Raw genomic sequence first — 13,682 nt, forward strand, 5'->3', positions numbered from 1 at the left:
AAAATCAATAAACTAGACGTTGTTAAAATACAAAACTTTAGCTCCTCGAAGACACTATTGAGAAAATGATGAAGGAAAGGCACAGACTGGAATTCTTGTAAAATACAGCCAACAGAGGGCTTGTATCTGGAATATATGAAGAGATTTTACAACTCAGTATGAAGACAAACAACCCAGTTTAAAAATTGGAACTCTCATTCATGGCTGGTGGGAGTATAAACATGAAACAACTTTGGGAAATAGTGCGGCAGTTCCTTAACAAGCTAAACATACTCCCACCACAGGACCATTCTACTCCCAGGTACTTCCCAAGAGAAATGAAAGCATCTATCCACACACACACACACACACACACACACACACACACGATATATGCATATTCATAGCAGCTTTAATTGTAAGAGTCCCAAACTGAAAATAATCCAAATGTCCATTAATGGGTAAATGGATAAACAAATAGAGGTATAATCATATTCCTTTGATGGAATGAAAGGAATGAACTACTGATACCTACTACAATATGGATATATCTCAAAATAATCATTCTGAATGAAAGAAGCCAGACCAAAAAAAAAAAAAAAAAGTATATAAAATTCTAGAAAATTCAAGCAAATCTACAGCGAGTTGTCTGGGGACTTGGTGGGAGGTTAGCAGTGGGAGATTACTACGGGACAGGAGGAAACTGTTGGGTGTGATGAATGTGTTCGTTATCTTAAATGTGATGCTGATCCCATCAGATCATACACCCACATCCATGGGTGTATATAAGTCAACACATAACAAACTGTGCCCGTTAATGTACATGCTGTTAATATATGTCCATCGAACCTTAATAAAGCTGTAAAAAATAAACGTACAAATTACACCAAGTGACTAGGGAGGCAAGGGCGATGTTCAGGACCATGTCAGGGAGATTAAATACATGATTGTTGATTCACTCACTCACTCCCATTCCCACTCATCTTTTACTAAACTGTAAGTCCTATAAAGGCAGGAAGTCTGCTCTGCTCACCCCCATGCCCCTAACATTCAGCTTGTAGTAGGCACAGGGGTGGAAAAAGGTGAATTGTCTGGGGAGGAATTTAGAAATACTTGGCTAGCCATGAGGATGTCTGAAGTGAGGGAAGTTGAGGAACGAAAAATAACCCCTGTGTTTCTAACTCAAGTAAATGCTGCTGGGGTGTGAGTTTGGAAAGGAGAGGAAGGTGAGCTCAGACTTGAGCTGAGTTTGCAGTGTGGCGTTATGTGGAGACAGACATGCTGGAGTGAAGGATTTGGGCATCACTAGCAGATCTCAATACTTCTTAATGGTTCAGAATGAAGACTGGAAAGATTTGAAAGATACCAAATCCCGGGCCCCACCTCTAGACCAATAAAATCTCTGAGGATTCTACCTGGCACTGGGATTTCCCCATGGTCCAGAGGGGATTCTAATGTGCAGCCAGAGTGGATAACCCTCACCGTGGAGGGTGATTTAAGTCGTGGGAGGAGATGAGTGCCCCAGATGAGGATGTGGGAAGCGAGGCAGAAGAGAACCTGGGACCGAGCCTCAAGGAGCCCTGACTTTAGGGATGGAAAAGGGAGAGTAGCAAGAGATGGGAGTAGCTGAAGAGATAGGAAGAAAATCAAGAGTGCAAGTCACAGAACAGGGAAAAGGGATCCATGGACTGGAAGGTGGGAACCGCTGTCAAAGGCTGTGGCCACGTGGGGCAAAAGGCAAGATGAATTGGATTAATCAACAAAAGGTCATTGGTGAACCAGGAGGGAGCTGTTTTATGGGTGTGACAGAGCCAACCTTGGGAAGGGATTGCGGAAGAAAGTGGGAGATGGGGGGTGGAAATGGTGAACTGTTAAAATAGCTTTGTTTTGAAGTAGAGAGTTGGAAGGAGAGAATGGAGTTAAGGGAGGGTCAGAGGGGATTAGGCAGCGGGGAGACCTGACCATGTTTAATTGCTGATAAAAAGGAATCAAATGGAACCAAATAGAGTCTAGAAATAGACCTTGCCTGTATGGTCACTAGACTTATGACAAAGGGACAAATACAATTTATGTAAATTTAGATTAATAAATTTAAGATATACAACATGTTGGGACACTTGGATGGCTCAGTCGGTTAAGCATCTTACTTCAGCTCTGGTCATGATCTTATGGTTTGTGGGATTGAGCCCCGCGTCAGGCTCTGCGCTGGTAGCATGGGGTCAGTTGAATGACAAAAGAAAGATCTCTTTAATAAATGCTACTGGAACACCTGGATATATGTATGGGGGCGGGGGCGGGAAGAACCTTGATTCCTACCTCACACCACACACACACACAAATTAGTTCCAGATGGATCATAGACCTAAATATGAAGGCAGAAACCATAAAGAAATTATAAGGGAATTTATGATTCTGGAGCAGGCAAATATTTGTTAATAAACATGACATAAAAGTACTGACCATAAAAGAAAAAAATATATATTGGACTTCTTAAAATTTGTAAGCTTCTGTTTATCAAAAATCATCACTAAAGGCAAAATCAATCTATGATGATGCAAAATAGATCAGGGTTGCTGGCTGACTGGGAAAGGCATGAGGGAACTTTCTGGAATGATGGAAATGTTCTGTGTCCTGATGGGGTAGTGTATGCATTTTTCCTTTTTTTTTTTCTTTTTTAGATGTTTTCTTTTTTTATCAAAATATATTTGACATACAACATTGTGTGAATTTAAGATATACAACATGTTGGGGCACCTGGGTGGCTCAGTCAGTTAAGCATCTGACTTGATTTTGGCTCAGGTCATGATCTCCTCATTCATGGGATTGAGCCTCTCATCAGGCTCTCCGCTGACAGCACAGGACTTGCTTGTGATTCTCTCTCTCCCTCTCTTTCTGCCCCTCCTCTGCTCACACGCTCACTCTCTCTTTCAAAATAAATAAATAAACTTTTAAAAAAAGATATAACATGTTGATTTGACACATTTATGTATTATAATATGATTGCCATTGTATTGATAGGTAGCACCTATGTCATATCAATAATGATCATTTCTTTTGTGGTTGGAATAATTAAATATAGACTGTTAGCAAGTCTGATGATTATAATATAATATCATTGTCTATATTTGGTATACTATGCATTAAACTTCCAGGGCCTGTCTATTAGTTGCAAGTTTGTAACACATGCATTTTTCAAAACAAAGATTGAACTGTACCTAAGATCTGTGCATTTAATTGCCTTCAAGTTATAACTTAATAAAAGAAGATAGAAAAGAAGGAAAGTGAAAAGGCAAGCCATGGACCAGAAGACAATATTTGCAATGTATATATATGATAAAGAACTTACATCCAAAATATATAAAGAATTCTCATAGATCAGAAAGGGAAAAAAAAGACCCTATTTTTTAAATGGGCAAAAAAACTTGAACAGGCATTTCACAAAGCTATTCCAATGATTCATAAACACATGGGAAGGCGCTCAACATCATTACCCAGCAAGGAAATGAAAATGAAAACCACAATAAGACGCCCGCACACACACACATACACACCCAGAATGGCTAAAATGCAAAAAAACGATAATTCTTAGTGTTGGCAGGATGTGGAGAGATTTTATACTTTCAGACGCTGCTGAAGGAAGCCTTCTTACAGCAGGGAAGGAGAAGGGCTCAAAGTTGACAAGGAGTCACTGTGCATATGTCACTGCTGCTCTCCTAGGCCTGGGTGTCCTCAGTTTCCCACAAGACACAACTGAGCCATTGTTGTGTTGCCTGAAGCCACACAATCCCCATTTTGCTCATATCCCTCCTGTCCACTCCCTTTCTTTCCATTCCTGCCCCATTGGCCCCTGGCACCTGAGGTCACAACACACTTCCCTGGGCCATCTTTCTCAAAGCCAGCAGCATAAGCAGAACAAATCCTGGCTCACAGGGCAGACAGCAGAGGCTCAGTCCCCCTCTGACAGCATGGTGGCTTTCTCTCCTGCAGCCTGGGCTTCCTCTTCACTAGCCCCTCTCCTCTCTCGTGGTTAGTACTAGCAAACTCCTCACTGCTTCCCCAGACTCCTGTCCCATCTCTATCCCTCTGCTATTCACCTGCAGTCTCACCAGCCCCTGCTGGCACCCTTCGATAGCCCACTGCCTTCAGGCTACAACTTGAGCTGCTGGACTCGGCATTCAAGGCCTCTGTGGCCCACTCCATTTCTTTAGCCTGTTAGATCAGATGTGAGCCTAAGGGACCTTTTGGGCATGCTGAGGCAAGGCTACAGAAGGCCCACAGCACTGTCCAGGGAGAGATCAGGCAAGGCTTGGGCACAGCAAGGAGGGAAGGGAAGTTGGCTATAGGGGATGCCCCATCTGGCCCATACACAATGCACATGGCCAGCGGGAGTTGGGTGGTCCAGGCCAGCCATTGGTAGACACAGCTGGCTTCCATGAGGAAGGAGGTGCCAGCGTGAGTAGTCCTGAGCCAAGGAAGTGGGAGTTTTGTCCTGATAGGGAAACTGAGTCAGAAGCTTGGACCTGTGGACCAGGCTGTGCAGTGGATGAAGGGAAAAGCGAAGCCTGACCCACTGGGATAAGTCAGCTAACTTGGTAGGGGGTGGGAGAGGCGTCTCAGGTCTCAGGGCTAAAGGACCTAGTTCCCAGCTCTGAGACCAGGGTGAGGAAGCTGGTGGGAATGAATATCATTTGTTAAGCAGCTCTGGGACAACAGGGCCTGTGTTGGGTTCTGTATCAGGGGGGTCTTGGCAGGGGGTGGGGACACCTCCAAAGAGGTTAACAGAGTGGCTATAAGGAAGGGAGTGTGTGCAGAAAGGGGTGGGGGCAAGGGAACCAAGAAGGGAGGCTGAGGCCCAACACAGCAAATGTGGGGAGCTGTGATCTGCCTGGTTCAGGCCTGGAGGGGCCCCGGAAAGGAGGGTGTTCCTGGAGTGCGGACCCCCCACCCCGGAAGCCAAGACCCTAGAGGTACAACCACTGGCAAAGCTATGACCAGGCATGAAGAGAGCCTGGGGGTAAATACCCCAACTTCTCTCTCCTCTTGCCCCCCTCCCTGAGCACCTCATGTGCATTGCTTGGCATCATCCTTCAAGATGGAGATTTTTTGTCCATTTTATGGAAGAGGAAGATGAAGGTCAGCAGTGAGGGGACCTGCCCACCGCCACTGCACAGTTCGTAAGTGGCCAAGGCACAGACCTTAGGACCTTGACCTTAGTGCTCCGGGCAAACCTCCAAGGTGCTCCTCACAGGGAGGACAGAGAAGGCAGCAGGTGGATTGTCGTCAAAGCTGGCTGCGAGAACTCAGAGCTCGTCACCAAGCCAGGTGTCTCCTTCAGGATGGTGACTTTAGCCCCCTCCCACCTCTGAGCCGGGGCCCTCAGCCACATCTGGCCCTCCTCTGATGGCTCCCCTCGAGGCCATGGCTGGACGCCGGCCAGTCACGTGGCCCATGCTGACAGATTGGGTGTCTCCGGTGCGCCCGCAGCTGCCGCTAAGTGGCTTCCTGGCAGGGAGTCAGGGGTCACCTCATCGCTGCTCTGCTCAGACGGCACTGGCCTCTTCGGGGGTGCCTCCCACGTCTGTCTGCTGAAATCGGGTGTGTTTAGCATCAGGTCTGAGAGGCAGCCCTACTTGGCGACTCATGGGGGAGCCCTGAGGCCCTTGGGGGCAGACACAGTGCTGGCTGGGGGGTGGGGGTGGGGCTCTGGGCCCCAGTTCAAGTGAGCTGGCGGGTCTCACCACCCGTGTTCCCGGCGTGCCACGGGGGCGGGCTGCTCTGTGTCCTGGGTGCCTGTGTCGCATGGTCTCCTGCTGGCTGCTCGCGGTGTCCAGGCCCCTGGCTCTGGGCCTCGGCTCTGGGTAAGTCCTCCGTCTCAGAACTCTTCTTTTTCTCTTTGCCGTGTGTTCCCCTGAGCCCCTTCTGGGACCTGGGACCAGGTGAGCCTGTCTCTGAACCACCATCCAAGGCTGTGGTCCCTGTCCCTGAGCTCCCCCTTCGCCCCACCCCCCCGGCGGGGCAGGGAATGATCACAGGGGTCAGACCAGTGTGGCCCTGGGGCCAGCGAAGCCGAGTGAGTCTGGGCAAGTCACTTCCCTGCCTGGGGCTCAATCTTCTTTGAAAAATGGTGGAGCCAGCTACACGCTAATACATGCTTCGGGACCCCTAAGATGTGTGCACAATCACAAGGCTGGTCGGCCCTTCTCTCCCAGCTGTCTCGGGCTGACCCCATCTGGGACTTCAGACAGCGCCGGTGAGGAGGGGACGCAAGTTAGTCCAGGGTGACAAGTGCTCCTAGTAGCTGTCAGAATGAAGGGCGAGTACAGACAAGGCGGGGAGCAGGAAAGTCTCTTCGGAGTGACATTGGAGCAGGCAGTGAGGCCCAGGATGTCGAGTGCAGGAGTCTGGTGAACAAGAATTCCAGATCGAGGGACCCTCACATGGAGGAGGGAGGGTGTGTCAGGAAATCAGACGTGGCTCTTGATGGTCAGAGCGGAAGGTGCGTGGGGTGGGGGTGGCGGGAAGTCAGCTGGAGAAGTGGGCTCCTGAAGGCCCAGGGTGAGGCCGGTGGGCGGGCCCCGTCTGTATCAGGCTCGGGCCCCGTCGGTATCAGGCTCCCTGCTCAGGGTGCAACTGGGCACTCTGGGGGTCCCTGATCACAGACAGGCCCCGGTTCCCTGCAGTGGAAGCCAGGCCCCAGAGCCAGTGGGCGGGGCCCCGTCCAGCTGACACTGGCTCTTTGTCTACATCTCAGCAGAGGAAGGTGCCTGAGCCCGCGTCCAGCCTGGTTGGAGACCAGGCCGAATCAGCAGTGCCAGCCTCCCATCTGGTCCTGGAGATGCCCCCCAGAGTTCCAGTGAGAAAGGACAGGATGGCCGCGGGACAAGCGGCTGGCACTGGGCGTGGGGAAGTCTGAGGAATAAACAGCTTTCCCACCACTCACGGGCAGAGGCACAGCGAGTTCCCACAGACGTGGATGGGCCGCCCCGGGCCAAACCTTAGCCGCAACTGAGCCAGGGTGGCGAGCCCCATGCTGTTCCAGATGGCTCGGGGGCTCGGTCAGTTTGCGCACGGGAGTGAGGCGTTCCCCAGATCACCAAGCCTCCAGATTTGAACTAATTCCAGCTCGGTGAGGGCTGGGGGCTGAGGAGGCCAGGGAGGAGGGTGGGGCTCGGGGACAGGGCCCACGGAGGGTCCAGGAGCTCTGAGAGGGGCTTGTGTCCTGAGCCTGGGGATCAGCCGAGGCTTGGCCCGGGCGGAGCTCCCTTGGTGCCTGGCACCGGCCGAGGCTGGGGGTGCCTGGCCTCTTCCAAAGCCCTCCTTGTCGGGCAGCGGGCAGGGCGGGCCGGGGGCTGGGCGCGGCCGCTCATATCTTCCCCGTTACTTCATTCATTTTGCTCCCACTGATCCCTTGTTTATCTCACTGGGAATGCAGCGCAGTGGAAGTTGGGGCCAAGGGAAAGGCCAGAGCCTGGGTGGCCTCCAGGAGAGCCCCAGCCTCACTTGCCTGTCTCCCTTACCTGGGTCCCTGGGCTGAACCCTGCAGGAAGGGGGTCCGTCTCTGAGAACTAACATGGGGCCCAGACGTCCGGCCCAGGCCGTGTGAGCTCGTGGAGAGCTGACCGCTCTGGGCCTTCCGTGCTTCATTGCAGTGGGAGGTTATTCTAAATGACCTTTGAGAATGAATGCGTATTGTCATGAAATGAGCACTCATCCTGTGGCCACCATGTTCTAGCCCCGAAGTCCCTGCTCTCACCTGAGGCTCACACATCTGCATGGATTACCATGAGCACATTTTTTTTTTTTTTTTTAACATTTATTCATTTTTGAGAGACAGAGTGTGAGCAGGGGAGGGGCAGAAAGAGAGGGAGACACAGAATCTGAAGCAGGCTCTGGGCTCTGAGCTGTCAGCACAGAGCCTGACGCAGGGCTTGAACCTACGAGCAGTGAGATCATGACCTGAGCCGAAGTCGGACCTGATTACGACCTGAGCCGAAGTCGGACGCTTAACCAACTGAGCCACCCCAGCGCCCCACCAATAGGGCACTTTAGAGAGGAGGTGGGGCACAGGGGCCATTCCTGGGAAGAGGTGGGGCTGGAGAACCAGCTAGAAGAAGACCCTCTGGGCAGGGTGGAGGTAGTCAGAAGTCAGGGCTGCCACGGGCAGGGGTGTGTGAGGCTAGCAGGACCAGTGTCTGAAAATGTCCTTTCAGAACGGGTCAGTGGGAAATGCCGGGCCCCCACCTGGCCCTCCTGTTGCAGGGCCCCGGGCTGAGGGTGGAGGGCGGAGGGCGGAGGGTGGAGGCTGGGGCATGAGCATCCCCTGGGGGCTTGGGTTAAGTGGGCCCTAATCCCCATCACCAAGCAAACCTGTCTGCCCTAGAAGATCACCCCTCCGGTAGAGGGCGGGCACCACGGCTCTAAGCAGCCTGGTCTGAGCCCTTGTCCTTCGTCAGGGATGTTCAAGGACACCGGACCCTGCCTGGAAAAGGCGGCCAGACCCCTATCAGATGTGGAAACTGAAGCCCAGAGAAGCTGATTGAATTGCCCAGGGCACACAGCTGGGAGTGGCGGCAGCGGAACCTGATCACAGCTTGTCTGACCCACGAGCGTGCCCACTATCATCTGGGCTGTGGCTGCCTGGCCCTTCTGGGGTCCCCGCCCTGGGGGTGGCCACCCGACAGGGCATGGATTCAGGCCAGGTACCGGGGCCAGAGCCTCAGTGCCCCCTTGTCTTCTTCCCCCGCAGTGAGTTGGTGTTCCAGTCTGTGAAACGGGATGGGTGGGTCCAACTCAGGGCCGATGTCTGTCCTCCGTCCTGGATCCTTAAGGAGGAGTGAGGTCATATTTGTCTGGGGGCTGGAGCATCTTGGAAGGAGAAAGCTCGGCAAAGACAAGGGCCCATTGTCCCCCCTTCCCTGGCCCCCTGCCAGCTCCTGCTCTAGTCACCAGACAAGGCCAACCCTGCCTGCAGGCCCCAGAGGCCACCGTGTGCCAATAGGGGGTGACTCAGTGCCCCCTCCCTTCCCGTTAACTGGCATTGCCACCTACCACCCAAGCGTTGTCGGGGGTCCCCCAGAGGGGAAGGCCGGGAAAGAAGGGAAGGCTTGGGGTCCCAGCCCGGGGATGTCACACTCGGGGCTTTACAGCCGGCTTGAGCGAGGTGCCTCGCCATAATAAATAATTAAAAGAGCAGCCTGTGGGCTTGCTTTTGAGCAGCCTTGGTTTGAAGCTCTTACAAGCGTTGGCTCAACGCCTGCTCACAGCACCCCCAAGGGGGGCACTGATGTCATCACCCTCACTGCACAGATGTGGAACGCTCGCCCTCCGCCACCTAGCTCATAACTGGTAGATGTGGCTGGGAGAGGCGGAATTTGGACTGGAGGCTGTGTGGTTCTCGAGAATTCTACAGAGGCTTCAGGATGTGCAGGTGGGGGCTGAAGTGGGGGATGAAGAAGGGGCCGGCCCAGAGTTCGCGTAGTAGACGGGGAGTCCCAAGAGAGATGTGGACGCCTCCCCCCCCCCCCCCCCACCAGCTGGGCCAGTAGACCAGGCCTCAGTCCTTCTGGGCCGCAGGATGGAGGGCTTTTTGATACCAGGGACCGGGAAGGCTTGGTGGCCTCTGGCATTGACAAGGCGGGATAAGAGATGCTTGAGCAATTTCAGCGCTTTGCGACACCTCCTGGGGCCACACGTGGGCTGGAGACACCCTGCTCTCTGGCCTCCCTGCAGCTCTGAGGCCCGTGGAGGTCTGTTAGCCGTGAGCCAGGCAAAGGCAAAGAGCAGCTCAAGCCTAACGCGTCCGAAAGTAAACTCTCGATTTCCTCCCCAACCTGCTCCTCCTCGTATCTTCCCCGTCTCAGGAAGCGGCACCATCGTCCGCCCAGTTGCTGGGGCCAGAAAACTGGGAGGCGCCCTTGGATCCTCCTGGTTCTCGCCACCCACATCGATCCATTGCCAAGACCTGTCAATTCTACCTCCAAAATAAATCCCGAATCCGCCTCCCTTGGTTCCCGCTGCCACCGCTGTGCCCAAGGCACCACCCGCTCTCCCTGGATAGCACCGCTAAGCTGCTCTCCACCCCCTCCGGCCCCCTGCCCCAGCTTCCAACATACATCAGACCCCACCGTTCTCTTGCCTCCTCCCAGAGGCTTCCTACTGCGTTTGGAGCCAAACTGCCACCCCTCGATGGCTACGAGTTCCCCCGTGACCTGGCATGACCTCGTGACCTCACCTCCATCTACTGTCCCCGCGCTGTCTCGCTCTCTTTGCATCCGTGCATTCACACTCGCTGCTCGCTCTGTCTAGAAGCCCTTCCCTGCAGTTTTGCACCGAGTGGGTCGCCCCCCGGTCCCTCCTATCCCGGCTGGTACATACCTTGCATCCTTCAGCACTCCAAACCGGGTCACCCCAAGTCCGTTCCCTCAGAGCCACTTTGTAGGAATTTTCCTTGATTTATAACTGCGTGTTTACCTTTTTGCCTTTCCAACTAACCAAGGCCCGTGAGAGCCGTGTCTGCCTTGCCAGCCATCATCCCCACCCCGGGATGGCATTCAGATCTCTGTTGGATGCATTACCAGGCAGGGTAATTGCAGTGGCCATTATTTCTTGAGCATTTCCAGCGCTCTCTCGTGTTGAATGCAGTCACCTCACCACCCACTGAGGGAGGCGACATCAACACTCCCCAAGTTTCAGACGTGGAAACCAAGGCTCAGAAGCCAGGGTCAGTCACCCCAGGATCTCGCAACCAGAATACGGCAGAGCCAGGTTCAGAGCCCAGGGCGGGCAGCTCTGAGGTCTGACCTTCTAGCCACCCTGCCGTCTCGGTCACGAACCGTCCTCGATGACTTTGCTATAGGCCATCGAGTCGAGAAGTCAGCGGTTGCAAGGTGTACCTCTGTTTTACGGCCCATTCAGTCAGATAAAGACTCCAAGAACTAAATCAGCACGCGCCATCCCAAATTTCAAAGATGTGAGATTGTGGTAACAGCGTCGTCGTCTGGGAATTGGTGAAATACGGTACTTGGGGAACAAAAACCATTCAATCCTTAGGACCCAAGGGACACAGTAATGGATTTCTCAGCAGTGCTGAGGATTGTTCCATAACCACCTGGGGGCACAAAGGAGGCCCGCCTTTTGGCCCCCGGAGAGTTCAAGGTCAAGCAAGGACAGTCTGATGATGAATGTGCTGGATGGTGTGGTGAGAGAGCCCAGGGCTTCCCCAGAGGGTGGGAAGTGTGGGGTGCAGGTGGTGAGGCTTCACAGAAGAGGGGGCGTTGAAGGCAGACACCAGAGGAGGAACAGAGGTTAAGCAAGCTGAGAGGGGGTGAAGCATGCCAGGCACAGGGGAGGGCCCATAGAAAGGTCTGGAGCACACCTTCCCTTGTGGGAAACGGCATGTGGCTGGGGCGGAGAGCGAGCGAGGAGGTTGGACAGGTCATGGGATGGATGGTGATGGTCCTCCCCAGGCTGACGGAGCTGAGGCTCCATCCTGCAAAGCAAGGAGCCCAAGAAGTCACCAGACAGCAGAATGACAGAGCCACCTTTGTTCATCAGAAGGGTGGAGTGAGGGGTGATTGGGAACTCGAAGGCAGCAGGGAGGCCTGGGAACGTCTGGGAGAGGCCGTCAAGTCACTCGGACTGGATGGGGCCGCTGGCCTGAGTCACATGCTCGCTCTGGGGGCTCCCCTGGCATGGCCGGGCCCACTGGTGGGGGGCATGGGGAGGTAGCCTCCCCCCAGGCCTGGGAATGTCCCGGGCAGCTGAGAGCCCGCCAGAGGCCGGTGAAAGGCCCACTCACCATGACGGATGGGGGCCCCGTCGGCCACGCCAATTAGGCAAGATGGAGTGCCAGGGCAATGCTATAAATATCTTGGCTGCTGACCAGCCCAAGAATGTAAATGATGGTGTTGGACAAGCAGGAGAAAATGTTCAGTTCAGACAGGATGGGGTTTTTGTGTGTTTTTAAAACATGCTTTTCCCTCCCCGAAGACTTCAGGTCGGGCAGCAATCAGGCTGGGTGCCCAAGAGCGGGCTACTTGTCCCGTGGGGGGCCACAGCGAGGACCCACGAAATCCAAGTTTGGGGGCAAGTCCCTGGAAAAGTCAGTGCATTTGAAGCCCAGAAAGAGCCTGAGCCCCACTTGCAGCCTTGTCCCCGGCCAGAGGGGTACACTAGCCATCCAGCTTGGGGACATAGGTGCAGGCGACTAGAAGCATCTCCCCTACACCGGCTATTCCCAGAGTTCCCTGTCTTGTTGTGGGTGCACCGGACAGGGCATCACATGTTGGGGCTGAGGGCAAACCCAAGCTCTTCAAGATCAGAGATGGGAGGACGAGCTTTCTGTTGGGGTCATCGCGCAGTGAGGTGGGAAGACTCTCTAAGGCATGCGGGGAGATGTGGGTCCCCCCTGCCCTAACGATTCTTGTAAATCTTGCACAACATTGACCTACAAGGAGATTAACCCTCCCCCCATCACCTTTTTCATTTCGAACCACAGGCTGCAGGACGACAGGCAGGGGGAAGCAAGGGCTGGCTGAGAAGGGAAGCGGTTCAGCATGTCTTTAGAGCTGCCTGGAAACCCTCCATCCAGCCCCAAGAGGGAAATGCATAAGGTCACCTGACACAGGAGGGTCCGGGTGGAAGAGCCGGACTGGCAAATGGGACAGAGTGGCTATGGTCCAGGGTGAGCCAGGCCTGCAGAAGACCTTAGGTCAGCAGAAAGGGCACCATTCAGGGTACTTTGTGGCACTAAGGCCCTGGCCTTCATGTCCAGGAGAAGGCACATTGAATTGGGAAGGACGCACCATCCCTGCATACATACGTTGGGGGGGTAGGGAGGAGGGGGCACGGACAGAATGGAGTCAAGCAAGTTCTCATCCCCTGGTCCAAAGCAGCCCACCTGTAGGGTCCAGACTAAGGGAATGGGTCGAGAAGCTCACTGGACTATTTGAGGGGATGATCGAGGAATTGACTCCCTTGGCAAATATTGGTTGAGGGCCCGGTATGTGCCAGGCACTGTGCTCAGCTCTGGCTGGAGTCCCCAGGCACAGAGGCAGGGCATGGGGGTCTGGCCTGCCAGAGAAGGGGCTCACAAGGGCCTGGAGACTGGACCCATGCTCAGCCAAGCTCCAGACACAGCTGTGGGTAGAGCTCAAATCCTGAGGGTTGGGGTGGGGGGGAGTTCCGGGGCTGGGAGGCAAGCCTACACAGATATTGGGTGTTGGGGCTGGACCAACTGGAGGAGGGTAAAGGGCAGATGTGGGGCTTGGTGGGCAGGAGCAGACCTGGGAGGCACAAAGCGGAGGTCCGCCCTGCTCCCTTGGAGCCCCCCCGAGAAGGTGGTGGTGCCTCAGCCTGGGTAGGTGCCCTTGGAGAACAGAGCTGACCCTGCAGGTGAAAGGAATGATGGGACCCTGCACCCTGGCCAAGAACATGCCACTCATCTTCAGGGCCTGCAGATAGGGCTCAGAGCAGAGATGTGCCATCCCTCTTGGGCTGGAGAGGGGTCCCATGTGGGGGCAGGGAGTGGAGCAGCGGGCCGAGTGGGCTCCCACTGGGCCAGTGGGTTGGGCTCAGGCCTCCTGGCCCGGTGGAGTCTAACAGGGTCCACAGCTACCACACCATGGAGAGAGGTGGCCACCCAGAGAGGCCCGGACCGTGCAGACGGGTGGAGTCCTGACCTGTGCCCAGCCACGGCTGCACCT

General features: G+C 54.3%; 1 long non-coding RNA gene across 2 annotated transcripts in view; it reads left to right on the forward strand.

Moving 5' to 3' along the window:
• LOC123588815 overlaps nt 1-13,682 on the forward strand; it is a 31,559-nt gene that overhangs the window by 11,982 nt on the left and 5,895 nt on the right. The window lies entirely within an intron of this gene.

The sequence above is a fragment of the Leopardus geoffroyi genome, chromosome E3, assembly GCF_018350155.1.
Source record: "Leopardus geoffroyi isolate Oge1 chromosome E3, O.geoffroyi_Oge1_pat1.0, whole genome shotgun sequence".
Taxonomy (NCBI): domain Eukaryota; kingdom Metazoa; phylum Chordata; class Mammalia; order Carnivora; family Felidae; genus Leopardus; species Leopardus geoffroyi.